The sequence below is a fragment of the Babylonia areolata genome, chromosome 21, assembly GCF_041734735.1.
Source record: "Babylonia areolata isolate BAREFJ2019XMU chromosome 21, ASM4173473v1, whole genome shotgun sequence".
Classification (NCBI taxonomy): domain Eukaryota; kingdom Metazoa; phylum Mollusca; class Gastropoda; order Neogastropoda; family Buccinidae; genus Babylonia; species Babylonia areolata.
In genome coordinates, this window is record NC_134896.1 from 28,475,322 (window position 1) to 28,490,321 (window position 15,000).

At 42.7% G+C, this 15,000-nt stretch overlaps 1 protein-coding gene across 3 annotated transcripts in view; it reads left to right on the forward strand.

Moving 5' to 3' along the window:
• Window positions 1-15,000, forward strand: part of LOC143296457 (neuroglobin-like) — a 324,409-nt gene that overhangs the window by 100,642 nt on the left and 208,767 nt on the right. Inside the window, exon 1 of one of the 3 annotated variants that reach the window (XM_076608398.1) lies at window positions 4,371-4,720. The exons of 1 other annotated variant lie outside the window; for it this stretch is intronic. The gene's annotated coding sequence lies outside the window, so the exon portion shown is untranslated. Of the gene's footprint in view, window positions 1-4,370; window positions 4,721-15,000 lie in introns of those variants that run through there. One more of the 3 variants, XM_076608397.1, reaches the window with a different exon arrangement.

Here is a 15,000-nt window from a genome sequence, read left to right on the forward strand (position 1 = left end):
TTAGAGAAGAAAAAACCAAAAAAAACCCAAAACCACAACAAAAACAAAACAAAACAACAACCATCATTGAAACCCCCCCCCCAAAAAAAAACAAAAAAAACAAAAAAACAAAACAAAAAAAACAAAACAAAAAAAACCCCTGCTCATATCAATTCCATGTTCATTTCGCAAATTATTCAGTACGCAGAATGAACAGATCTTGGTTCATGCTGCTAAGATAATATAGGGATTAGAAGACATAACACAAACACATCGTGCGCACTTTTGCCATCAAACGAATTTTTTGGACGCGCCACTGTACTCTGTCCAAACAAACTGGCTCGGAGAAACTGGAAGATATCCGCTTTCATCAGTACCGGCGACTACATAAAAAGTGAATAATCCAATATCGATAAAGATGCTGGTTAGGCTTCCAGTGAACCAAGTCTGTCATGAAGCTACTGCTGATGAAGTGAGAATCAGGTGTTAACTCTCTCCATACGAACGGCGAAAGAAACGACGTTAACAGCGTTTCAGCCCAAATACCATCATCAAAATATTGCAAGCGGAAGGCTCTTATACTGAAGAGGTGAATGTTGACAAAGAATACCACAATTCTGACGACGGAAGCTAAAGGTTGGGTCATTCAGACACCCACTGGACATCCGAGGGGTCTGTGTAGAGGAGAAGAGAGGACTGGCTGTACTGAGTGAGTTAAAGAAAGAGGGGGAAAAATAACAACACTACTGTGTATCAAATGTACTGCAAATTCTTTGTTTTGGAATACAGTGATTTTGTTGGCGTGTTGGTTATGAGAAAGAGTTTGTTTGTTGTTGTTGTTGTTGTTTTGTATTGGTTTGTTTTTAGGTCGGACAGGTATATTTCGAACTGTAAACAAAACTGGTATTCAGTGGATAAAAAAAAGGTAATTGGTTTTTATTGGTATTCTTATTTCAAAAGAGTATTCGAGGCAGAGAAGTATTAAAACATTAATCGGAAACAAAACAGTAAGGCAGGAAATGGCAAAGTCGAGATTTTATTTCCTAATTATTTGTAGTTTACTCTGGCTGTCATCGGATAGTAATAATAATGATAGTATTTATATAACGCTGAATCTTGTGCAGAGACAAATCTAAGCGCTTTCACCCTGTCATTCACCCGCATGCATAACTCTAAAACTGAAGAAGAAACTGGAGACAAGGAAGAGGTAGGGGAGGGAGGTTATCTTGCGAAGAGGTTGGTTTTAAGGCCAGGCTTGAAAGAGCTGAGTGCGGAGACCTGACGAAGTGAAAGAGGAAGTTCATTCCAAATGCAAGGTCCAGAGACAGAGAAAGAACGGCGGCCAACAATGGAGTGTTTGAATCTGGGTATGCGTAAACAGAGTGGATCCGAAGCCGATTGTAGAGAGCGAGATGGAGTGTAGAGGTGAATCAGCCACAAAGATAGGAAGGGGCAGATTTGTGAATACATTTATAACATGGAGTGCTGATCTTATACTTTATTCTGTGTGACAGGGAGCCAATGCAGATGTTGCAAAATAGGAGTGATGTGCTCAGATCTTTTCTTTCTGAATGACGAGTCGGTCAGTAGAATTTTATATACGCTGAAGGGACTGAATGGATGAAAAACAATCAGCTTGGGTATAACTATCAGCTTTAGCAACAGTTTATTATCCTGTGTTGTGTAATCGGAAGGAAAGGCGTGTCAGTCATGATGACCTGGCAACGGTCAATGTGTGTGACTGTGTGTGGTGTCATGGTGACCTGACAATGGTCATTGTGTGTGACTGTGTGTGATGTCATGATGACCTGGCAATGGTCATTGTGTGTGACTGTGTGTGATGTCATGGTGACCTGGCAATGGTCAATGTGTGTGACTGTGTGTGATGTCATGATGACCTGGCAATGGTCAGTGTGTGTGACTGTGTGTGATGTCATGGTGACCTTGCAATGGTCAGTGTGTGTGACTGTGTGTGATGTCATGATGACCTGGCAGTGGTCAATGTGTGTGACTGTGTGTGATGTCATGGTGACCTGGCAATGGTCAATGTGTGTGACTGTGTGTGATGTCATGGTGACCTGGCAATGGTCAATGTGTGTGACTGTGTGTGGTGTCATGGTGACCTGACAATGGTCATTGTGTGTGACTGTGTGTGGTGTCATGGTGACCTGGCATTGGTCAATGTGTGTGACTGTGTGTGGTGTCATGGTGACCTGGCATTGGTCAATGTGTGTGACTGTGTGTGGTGTCATGGTGACCTGGCAATGGTCAATGTGTGTGACTGTGTGTGATGTCATGGTGACCTGGCAATGGTCAATGTGTGTGACTGTGTGTGATGTCATGGTGACCTGGCATTGGTCAATGTGTGTGACCGTGTGTGGTGTCATGGTGACCTGGCATTGGTCAATGTGTGTGACTGTGTGTGGTGTCACCGATTCCCTCTGGAAGAAGTGAGTGCGAAGAGAAATAGATAATGGACTGCCGGTTGTTGCGAACATACATTTCTCTTTCTGTTTGTGTTCCTCTGTCTCTGTGTTTTTTTGGTGTCTGTCTGTCTCTCTGTCTCATACTCTGTCTGTCTGTCTCTCTGTCTCTGTCTTACTCTGCCAGTCTGTCTCCGTCTTTCTTTGTCTCTCTGTTTGTATGTGGGTGTGCGTGCGTGCGTGCGTGCGTGTGTGTATGTGTGTGTGTATGTGTGTGTGTGTGCGTGCGTGCGTGCGTGCGTGCGTGCGTGCGTGCGTGCGTGTGTGTGTGTGTGTGTGTGTGTGTGTGTGTGTGACGTTCTTTGATAACCTACCAGTGAGGTGTAGCAAACAAACAAACACACAAACAAACAAACAATACAAAGAAACATAACGCTGAATCGCAGTAAGGCTGTTTTTACACACCTTTAAAAAAAAAAAAAATGATGATGGCTAGAGGAAAGAATGCTGATCTGATGTGATCTGAACGCCGGCATGTTCAAGTTGGCCCGCTTTCATTACGGACGTTCTGCTTTGGCATTACATTAACTGAGCGTAAAGAATTGCTATAGAGCTGTCTTTAAGAAAACTGTCCAGAGGTTATGACGAATTATGCAATAATAATAATAATAATAATAATAATAATTATCATCATCATCATCATGATAATGAAGAAGAAGAAGAAGAGGAGGAGGAGGAGGAGCAGGAGCAGGAGAAGAAGAATTAGAAGAAAATGATAATAATGGTACTTCTAGTACTGCTGCTGCTGCTGCTGCTGCTGCAGCTAGTTCTGGTTCTACTGATTCATGATATGCCAGCTGGAAATAAACAACGCGTATTCTGCAAGTGAATAATACTCAGTCGTGTCCGACTGAGCTGACTTTGACGATCAGAACAGCAGAGGAGGCAACTAACTACTGTCCCATCTGTCCAAGCTAGAATGATTATAGTATGGAGAGCCTTTTGCCCAAGTTACATCCCCTCGCTCTCTCTCTCTCTCTCTCTCTCTCTCGGCCAAGAGGTTTTTAGGACAATCGGCGTTGGGATGGTTACCAAAGGCCAGCAAGCCCCCAAGGCTGCAGCACTAAGTGTAGCAATAAGTTAAAAATACAAAAAATACTGAATTAGCCGCACCGCAGCAATAGTAGCAGCAACTGCAGCAGTGGCAATAGTAGTAGAAAAAGCAAATGATAAGCAGATATAACAGTAGCAGCAGCAGCAGCAGTAGTAGTAGTTGTCGTAGTAGTAGTGGTAGCAGCAGCAGCAGTAGTAGTAGTTGTCGTAGTAGTAGGGTAGCAGCAGCAGCAGTAGTAGTAGTTGTCGTAGTAGTAGTGGTAGCAGCAGCAGCAGTAGTAGTAGTTGTCGTAGTAGTAGGGTAGCAGCAGCAGCAGTAGTAGTAGTTGTCGTAGTAGTAGTGGTAGCAGCAGCAGCAGCAGTACTGAGTAGTAGTAGAAGTAGTAGTAAACGTCAGCATTTCTCCACACTCATTGCAGGAATGATTTTTTTTTTTTTTTTTATAAAGGCAGAAAAGAAAAAGTGGGGGTGTGGGGGAATGGGTTACTGGGATGCGAGAAGAGAGAGAGAGAGAATGGGAACAAGACGGAAAACTACATCATTCACCAAGTAGCCTACTCCGCTCTCACACTAACGAAATGCGCTGTAGCACGCATCTAACCTGTGCCAAGCTTTTCTCAGTAACGTGGAATTCCCCCCGCCACCCCGTCTTTCCCTCCACCCCTCCCTCCCTTTCTAGCTCTCTCCCACCCCTCCCCGTGCACACACGCGCGCGCAGGGCCCCCTCCTGAGCAATGAGAAGGAGAGTGTGAAAGAAAAGCAAACTCAATTTTCAGGCTCCCAGCAAAAACGTAATTGGACCTTCAGCGTGTGTGCAACGCTGCCGTGCCTATAGTCAGTCAGTGGTTGGACCATTCACGGAGCAGCTGTGCCGCGACTTGAGTGTCAGTGGTTGTGGTGGTGAGATTATTTCTTTTTTTACCCAGAGGAGCTTGGTTGGACAAAATAAATTGGACAAAAAAAAGAAAAAAAAAGACGTGTTAATATGTGATGTGCGTAGTTCAATTTCAACACAAACAAAAAAGAAATCCATTGCTGAGGATTGTGGATTGGATTCATTGTCATATTTGTTGTGATCAACTGTTGGGTTGTGTGGTGGTTTCTCAGTTTTTTGGAGACTTGGGATTTATCTGCAGCATCTTCGAGAGTTGTACCCCGAGGTATTTTTCTTCTGGAGGTTTGGAAAACAGAATGTATCTCGGATTGTGAGTGAAAGAGAGAGAGGGAGAGAGAGTGAGAGAGAGAGAGAGAGAGGGGGGGGGGGTGGGAGGAGAGAGAGAATCTTATCAAATCGAATTCAATCTTATTTCAGAGGGTAAGGGAATCAGCAAACAATGCTTTTTCTCATCCGGCTCTCGAAATGTGAATTGTGAACAAATTTATAGAAAGATCGCGACAAACGAATAAAGGAACCCCGCCCCGCCCACCCTCTCACACACACACTCCCCCCCCTCCACACACACACACACCCCACAGAAAAGAAAAACACACACCCAAAAACAACAACAACAGCAACAACAACAAAATCAACTTGAACAAACAAAACATTTGAAGCATCATTTTGGTTACAAATCATGGAAAGGACTACATGAATAAGTGTATACAAAAGCGTAAAGATATATTATTTTAGAATAGCGCATACACGTGGAGAGAATGAAAGGCAAAATAAGAAGAGTGGGTGAAAGAGGACAACCTGGGGAGGAGAAAGAGAGAGTGGGAGGAAGAAACACAGAGAGACAGACAGACAAAGGCAGAGAGACACAGAGAGAGGCAGAGAGAGAAACACACAGCAACACACACACACACACACACACACACACACACACACACACACAGCCACGCGCGCGCACACACACACACACACACACACATACAGCCACACACACACACACACACACACAGCCACGCGCGCGCGCACACACACACACACATACAGCCACACACACACACACACACACACACACAGAGCTACGCGCGCGCGCGCACACACACACACACACATATAGCCACACACACACACACACACACAAACAAACACACACACACACACACACACACAGGCACACACACACACAGGGAGAGGGAGACATTATTTTACAAAATGCTTATGACATGTATCATTTCTTAACAGTAAGAGCCAATTCCTCCATCAGATAGTGATGATAACCCTTTACTTTCAAAGACAGTGAAACGTGTTGCAACATAAAGCTAACGTATACATTCGCAAAAGCAAGTGAGTCTTGATCCAAATAAATCTATGCTAGGCAGTGGTACCATGACTTTGTTGATGTTACGTATGTAATTGTGATTGTGACATATCACGTTGTGCACGTGTCAGTGCCAGACAGGAGAAGCTATTCCTAAAACGTAGCCATCTGTATCATTAACTGAAGGTCTGTTCTAGCCGTCTGTTTTAAGCAAACAAGAGCATTATATCCTTCGTGTTCGCACGTAGGGAAAGAGACTTTTATAGGTGCTTGAATTCAAGTCTAAAACCTCGTCAGTTGACTCTCTCAGACTTTGGTCCGAGTCGCAGACCAATTCTGAGTTTAGCTCTCAGACTATTATCAAATTCATTACGGACCAAGTATTGTTCTAATGTCAAGTGCATATGCTTTAGTGACCTGACAATTAAGCATATAATTTTTGACTGTAGCTTGATGAATCACACGAAAGTGTGTCTTCACAAGTGACTGAGAACGTTGATGTTTTTGACTTTTTGCATTAATTATCAGTTATTTCGCTTGTCAGTTTAAAGATTTCTCTTTTTACGAAGTCCTTTAAGTAATTTCCTGTAATTGTATTTAGAATTTAAATTTTTTTTTTTCAAATTTCACCCACATTTCACCCTCATTTGCCCAGTCTCCCCCAACCCTCCATTCATTCACATCTCCCACCCCTTCTAACCGATGATACTCAAATGTATTCATAAATACTTGAACAAAATGTCTTCAGTCACCGATATGTGTGATGGGACATTAAACCAAATTCCTCCTCCTCGCACGTAGGGGGACTGTTCAAAGTGGGTGTGATATGTCTGGACGAACAGTTGTCTTCTTTTTGTACATCTGAATTATTGTCAGTGGTTTTACTGGATTGGATCACAGAGCTAGCTAAATTACAAAAAGTGGTTGTAAATGCTTTGCACAGAAATGTCTTTGAGCAATGGGTTTTATGTTTATGAGTCAGCTGGTTGATGTCCTTCCATATCGAAGGTCTGTCAGATTTAGAGGAAAACAGTTTAAATATGCTTCATTTTTGGTGGACGTTTTAAACCATTGACTTTATTGCTTTGAATTCCTTTTCTTTCCCTGTTTCGAGAAGCGTGTCTCTTTGAATGATATCGTTTGCCACGTTTTGAGACTTTCATCAGGATCAGTAAAGTGATGTACATATGAGATGGAGGAATTCATTGCATTGTATCAAACACGGAAACAGAAGTAGATCAAAGAGTGAGAAACGTCTACAGTTAACTACCTTTGGTAGTTGTGACGAAATTCAATGCATTGATTTGCTCATGTGAAACAGACTGGTAAATGATCGCTACCTCCAAACGTTGTGGTAAGCATGGTTCTGTTGATTTGTTGTTTGTCGAAGAAGCATGAATATGATCGATCAGTGCTGCAGACGTAAAAGTAATCAGTGTAGGTTTGTCAATTAGCCGAATTAGATCAAAGGATTCATACATTTATGTCCACATAGTATTGGAGTCCTGAAATTAATTCCTCTCCAGTTTGTGTGTCCCTTCTGTGTGTGCGTCTGTTGTGTGCGTGATAAGAGAACGGCAAAATCGTGGTGGAAGTGGTGACTGTCCCTTGATGCCTGTGCTGTTTCGTCCCAGTATACTTGTCCTGTATGTATTTTTGTTTTTGTAAGCGCTTAGGGCTTTGGTAATATTAAGCGCCATAAATGCCCCTTATTATTATTATTATTATTATTATTATTATTAAAATCACCAATTAAGATCATTTTAACAGACACTAGGGAAGCTTCATCCATCATATTTATAACTCTATCAGTCCATTCTGCACGTTCAGCGGGGTTTCTCAGTGTAAGCGAAGTCCAAAACAGTTGGTTTTGATCCGTTCACACGCACTTCAGTCTACACTGACTGACCCCACGCAGTAGTTCTCTAGTGCCTCAGGTCTCTTGCAGGCTATGATGTTCAGCTGAATGTATACAAGCAGACGTGTTTCTTTCGCACTGACTGGATCTTTGCGAATAAAAATGTTTATTTTGTATTGCAGATACCTGAGTCAGATATGTGTTCGGATGATATTGATTCTGCGAAAGGAAATACATGAAAAAAAACCCCAAACTTTACCGGATTTATAATATGGAATGTGGAGGAGGAATTTTTGTTTAATGTCCCGTGACACATATCGGTGATTGAAGACATTTTGTTAAAGTGTTTATGAATACATCTGAGTATTATCGGTTAGAAGGGGTGGGAGGTGTGGATGAATGGAGGGTTGGGGGAAACTGGACAAATGAGGGTAAAAATGTGGGTGAAATTTGGAAGAAAAACAAAACAAACAAAAAACCCCTCTAAATACAGTTACAGGAAATTACTTAAAGGACTTCGTAAAAGAGAAGTCGTTAAACTGACAAGCGAAACATGGAATGTGGGATTCATCACTCAATTTATTTTTTCTCATCGTTTGTATTGAGTTCCCCAACCCTCTAGCCACCCTCTGATGGCCAGAGTTTACGTCTTTTGGTCATGATAGAGTCCGCAAGAGGAGATACGATACATACAGAAAGATAAATGACAAAGAAAGGAAGACCTAACTCTGCACATAAGAAGAGATGAATAATATTAACCAAACGGTTTCTCGAGGCCTGACTTAGGGCGTTGGGTCACGCTGCTGGTCAGGCATCTGCCTGGCAGATGTGGTGTAGCGTACATGGATTTGGCCGAACGCAGTGACGCCTCCTTGAGCTACTGATACTGATACTGTCAACAATGTTAGTGTAAATATAACGTCGAAAAACAACACGAAGAGGCAAAGGAAAACTGTCATTGTACTAAACAGTGCGCAGAATAACACACACACGCACACACACACACACACACACACACACACACACACACACACACACACACACACACATACAAAGAAAAAAAAGAAACAAGAAAAAGGAAAAGGCAGCAGTGTCTACACTGTTGCATGATTTCCGATTGGAACAGGCAGTCGGCTGGCCAAATACCAATCCACTGAGATGTGGTCAGTAGAACTGTAGAATGTAAGATAGATAATGGGGAGAGTTACCACTCTTTACTTTTTGTTAATCATTTCATCTCCATGCCTAATTGTTTGTTCATTTCCAGTAAGACAGATAGATTTTCAGATAGACAGACAGAGAGAGAGAGAGAGAGAGTGAGAGAGAATATGAATGAATGATTTATTCATTTATAGGACATTGCCCCTTATGAAAGGGTGTCACAAATTTAGGAAAACATAAAAAACTGCAGGCAGAAAAAAATACAAAAAAATTTAAAAAAAGAAAAGAAAAAAGAAAGAACAAGAAGAAGAAAAAGGTGGCGCTGTCAGTGTGGCGACGCTCTCTCCCTGCGGAGAGCAGCCCGAATTTCACACAGAGAAATCTGTTGTGACAAAAAGAGTAATACAATACAATACAATTCTTCACAGACAGCGCATCGTGCATTGTAAAATGACATACATTCAGCTAACATAGATGTATCACAGAGAGAGAGAGAGAGAGAGAGAGAGAGAGAGAGAGAGAGAGGATGAATAGATGTATGAATCATACATAGAATGTAAGTTAGATACATTCTCAGATAGACAGCCAGACAAACCGACCGAGAAAGAGAGAGAGAGAGAGACGGGGGGGAGGGGGGGGGGGGGGGGAGGGAGGGGGGGGGAAAGAGAGAGCGAGACAAAGCTTCGTTAAGTATATGTCAAATAACAATGAAAACATAAAACTTGTAGTGGCGCCACACACACACACACACCCACCCACCCCCCCCCCCCACACACACACACACACTCTCTCTCTCTCTCTCTCTCTCTCATCCATCCCCCCATACCCCCACACACATACACAAACACACACACACACTCACACACACACACACACACACACACACACACACACACACACACACACACACATCGCCCCACACCCCTCCGCACCCCCTTCACCCACACACTCATTTCTGAAAAAAAAAAAATTCAAGAACATACTCAAACAAAACAAAACAATCAGCTTGGAAATCAATGAAGCACAGAAGATCACCGAGTCGATCTGTTAATCAAAATAGCAACAGTCGAGCAGAAAGTCCACGACCACCACCAAAACCCACCACTTCCCAGCAAAATGTATTATTTTTTACTCCCGGCATTGCAAAGGAAGAAGAAGAGAGGCAAGGCCTTCAAGACTCACTTGTGATAAATTAAGTCCCCTAGCATTAATTACAGAGTAAGTTCCCTTTTTTACTATCTGCACCAAAACGTTTGCAAAATAAATAAAAATTCCATGCTTAGCAAAAGAAGTTCCTGTTTGAACAAAAAATGATAATAATGACTCCTCTTGTTGTTGTGTCAGAATAAGAGGTCAAAGTGCCAAGTTTAGAGAATACAAAAAATATAAATATAACAGTAAATGCAGTTTGCATATAATTAGGCTTCTTTATTAATTTTTTGTGTCCATCCCAGAGGTGCAATATTGTTTTAAACAAGATGTCTGGAAAGAACTGATTTTTTCCTATTTTTATGCCAAATTTGTGTCAACTGACAAAGTATTTGCAGAGAAAATGTCAATGTTAAAGTTTACCACGGACACACAGACACACGGACACACACACACACACACACACACACACACACACACACACACACACACACACACACACACACAGACAACCGAACACCGGGTTAAAACATAGACTGACTTTGTTTACACAAGTGAGTCAAAAAAACCAACAAATTGTATTTTTTTTAAACCCCTGACATTGCGAAGGAAGAAAAAAACAAAACAAAACAACACCTCAGACAACAGGTTCAACGAATCATGCCTTCTTTGTTATCAGCCCCTCCCCCGACTCCCCCGTCCCTCCCTATTTCACTCACACCCCTCTCTCTCCCTTTTGCCCAGTTCATGATCAGATTATCTGTACTGCCTGTATTATTATCTGGCTGCCTGCATGGCGGGGGTAAATAAACAAAAACGGTCATGCACTTAAAATGTAACATGTCTGTCTGAGTGTGTATGTGCGTGCGCCTGAAAAATCTGATTGAATGACACAGGAAACGAATGATGAGCGCCCAGTGGCAGCCGTCAGTGGGCTCTACCCATGTAGGCAACCTGTTGTGCAAATGACCCCGAGTTTGGAAAGCGCTTAGAGCTTGGTCTCTGACCGAGGATAGGCGCTATAAGATAAGATAAGATAAGATAAGATAAGATAAGAATAACTTTATTATCTCCAACTGGAGAAATTTGGTCAGGTGCATAATCACAACATAGACAAGTAAACAACATGGGGACCATAACTGTAAAAGTCAACAACAGCTTTTACGAATATTACGAAGATACAAATGTAAAAAATATCACATACACCGTTTCATACATACATCCACACACTGCAGGTAATAACTTGTATTCTTAATGTAAAAACATTATTTGAATATAATTATAAGCATAGTCTACTATACTGCACATTGATTATAATAGACAGATAAGATAAGAATAAAGATAAATTGCGGAAAACCGCAACCAGATAATCAGCACCCACCCACCACCCATCCACCCCCCACACGCGGATTACTTCAACGCTATGTAAGTATCCACATCAATCCACATCAATCAATCAATACTCTCGCCAGTGAACTTAAATGTCAAGAACCCAGTTTCTTTTCTAGTCAGTTCAGTGTTCTCTGGGATGGGTTCCCGTCGCAGAACGTTGGGCTTGTTTAAAGGTACAGTTTAACTTTGTAGTTTGTGTGGGGTGAACTGTACTTCCGGTTTATTGGATTTCCAAAGTTTAGTTTACTTTGAACTCGTTTAGTTTCCACATTTTCGCCTTTGTGATCTCGTTATCTGACAGAGAGAGAGAGAGAGAGAGAGAGAGAGAGAGAGAGAGAGAGACAGACAGACAGACAGACAGACAGACAGAGACAGACTGGCTGACAGACCGACAGACAGGCAGACAGATATTCATAGAGCAGTGCTTACTTATGTTTAAGACAAGAAGATAAACTAACGTTTATTCGATGTGATTAATTAATAGAAGTGTCCATCACAACGACAATAATAATGATAATGATATATCAGTAATAATGATTATAGTAGTAGCAGTAACAGCAACAGCAGCAGCAGTAGTTGTAGTAGTAGCAGCAGCAGCAGCAGCAGCAGCAGCAGCAGCAGTAGTAGTAGTAGTAGCAGTAGAAGTAGTAGTATCTGAATGTCTTCCACTCACTCACTCAGCCTGAAATAGAAAAGTTACAGATGGAGCTCTGAGCATACATTGGAATGAATCAATATATAGAGTATCATGCACCACGACTGGCAGACTATTCCGTAAATTTCGATACAACGGTTCGGAACCTCCAGCATTTAGAATGCCATGGTGCTCTTGCTTGTATTCTTATTGCTGCCTTCAGTTCAGCATTCTCTAACCTTAGTTCCATCCAATTTCAGATGTTAGCAGATATGATTAACATTAAAGGAAGAAAGTAGCAGAATGGTTAAGACGCTCATCTGCCAACATTGAGAATTCGTGAGGGTGTGGGTTCGAATCCCGCTCTCGCCCTTTCTCCTACGTTTGACTGGAAAATCAAGCTAAGTGTCCTAGTTATTCGGATGAGACGATGAACCGAAGATCCCGTGTGCAGTACGCACGTGGCGCACTGAAAAAGAACCCATGGCAACGAAAGTGTTGCCTTTTGGCAAAATTCTGAAGAAGAAATCCATTCTGACAGCCACACAAATATACATGCATGCACTCAAGGCCTGACTTAGCGCGTTGGGTTACGCTGCTGGTCAGGCATCTGCATAGCAGATGTGGTGTGCCGTATATGGATTTGTCCGAAAGCAGTGACGCCCCCTTGAGAAACTGAAACTGATTAACATTAAAGTTGACATTCGAGTGTCCCAATAGGTTCAAAGGCTAGTCGGAGTACCGAAGTGAAAGCGATTACTTGATCATCTGTGCTGAACATTGGTGTTCTTCAAGGATGTTTCTTCTTCCATGCTATTATTTTCAGCTGATTCAGTTCTGCGGATTTCCACCCAAAAAGATTCTTAAAGCCAATGAAAAAGAAAACAAAAGACTGTTCAGAGGTCCAGTAGAACAACATTAAAATTAATCAACATCCAAAATCAACCACGCGTTATTCATTCCACGTAATAAAAAGAAAATGAATCGAGAAAAAAGTTTCGCTAATGCACTTTCAACACGTCGAAAGTGAACATGTCAACAGCGGTTATCAATTTCGCCTTCAAAAAAGAGAAAGAAAAAAAGCGCTGCTCTTGGCATTGTTTTAATTATTAAAAGGGTCAGGATGTTGTCAAAGTTGAATCGTTTGACACTATCATCTCCTCTCCCATCTCTACCGTCTGAAGATATCACATACTGACCAGTGCCCTTGTGGCACAAGCCCACAGACCCCCTCCTATATCCTGCAGTCCTACCCCACCTTCGACGCTCTGAGACACCAGACGTGGCCCAGCCCGGTGGAGCTCCAGGAAAAACTGTGGGGACCGGCGGGGTCCCTACGACGGACCACGGACTTCGCTGTCCTGACCGGACTGAAAATCTAGCGTGGCCAGGGAACGCGGAAGAAGAAGAAGAAGAAGAAGAAGAAGAATTGTTTCATGTTAATGGCCTATGCATGGACCACTCACTGAGAATGTCAATACACAGGTCACTGAGTTTGCAAGAAAGTACAAGACGGAACTGTACTTGTATTCGGTGACGAGGCTCGCTCAGTGCGGCTGTCATGCTGCTGCTGCTGCTGCTGATGATGATGATGATGCAGATGATGATGATAATGATCACAACAATAACAATACCAGTACCAACAACATCATGATCATAATAACCACAGCAATAATCGTATTTGTAAAGCTCTGTTGTTTCTTTCTTTCTTTTTTTTTTTTTTTTTTTAAAGGATTAAGGCGATATACGTGCTAATCATACACAAGTGTGAACACACATATACGTACATACACACATGCACGCAGGCACGCAGGCACACACACACGCACACAAACACACACACACACACACACACACACACACTCACACACACACACACACACACACACACACGCGCGCGCACACACATACACACAAACACACACACACACACACACTCACACACACACACACACAGGCACGCAGGCACACACACACACACACACACACACACACAGACACACACACACACACACACACACACACACACACACACACACACACACACACACACACACACACGTAATATTTCTTAGAGTGGAAAGAAGTCAAACTGACGACGACGACTACTACTGCTAGTACTACTGCTAATGCTACTGCTGGTGGTACTGCTACTACGTACGTATACACACAACAATTTTCAGTTTCAGTTTGAAGGCGGCGTCAGAGTGTGTGGACAAATCTATAAGTATTCGCCACACCACCAGTTTAACTCTTTCCATACGAACGGCGAAAGAGACGACGTTAACAGCGTTTCACCCCAATTACCATCATCAAAATATTGCAAGAGGAAGGCTCTTATACTGAAGACGTGAATGTTGACAAAGAATACCACAATTGACCCAGACACCCACTGGACATCCGAGGGGTCTGTGTAGAGGAGAAGAGAGGACTGGCCGTACTGAGTGAGTTAAAAGATCCCAGTTCCAAGTCTGGGCCAACATTATGAAAAGTGTCATTGACTGAAAAAAAAAAAAAAAAAAAAAAATCTGATGTCACGATTGACAAACGGCATCTGGAATCCCTAGGCTATAATGTATGTATGCTCCCCCTAACCCTCCAACCCTCCACCCCCCCCCCCCCCTTCACCAGCCCCCCCCCCCCACCTCCCTCTCCCCTCACGCCCCCCCCCCCACACCCCCCCAGCCCCTGACCCCCACCCTTTATCAATCTAACTTCAACCCTGCTTCTTGTTTTTGACATCACTCTTTTGTGTATGTATTGGATATGTGTACAGGATGAACGTATGTAATGTTTCAATGCCCCCCCCCCCCCTCCTCCCACCTCTCACCCCCTCAAGGGGTACACGAAATAAACTCCTTACCTTGCCTTTACCTTGCTGTAAGAATGGCAAAGCAAGATCAATCCTTTTTTTTTCTTTTTTTCTTTTTTTTTTTTTTAATGATGATGAACTGCACTCAGCAAACCGCTTTGTTAGTCTAACCTCTCTCTCCTCTTTCAGTTGCAAGATATTGATGATGGCCAGAATGACACTCTCGTCGTCGTCGTCGTCGTCGTCGTCGTCGTCTGAAGAGCAGCTTCTAT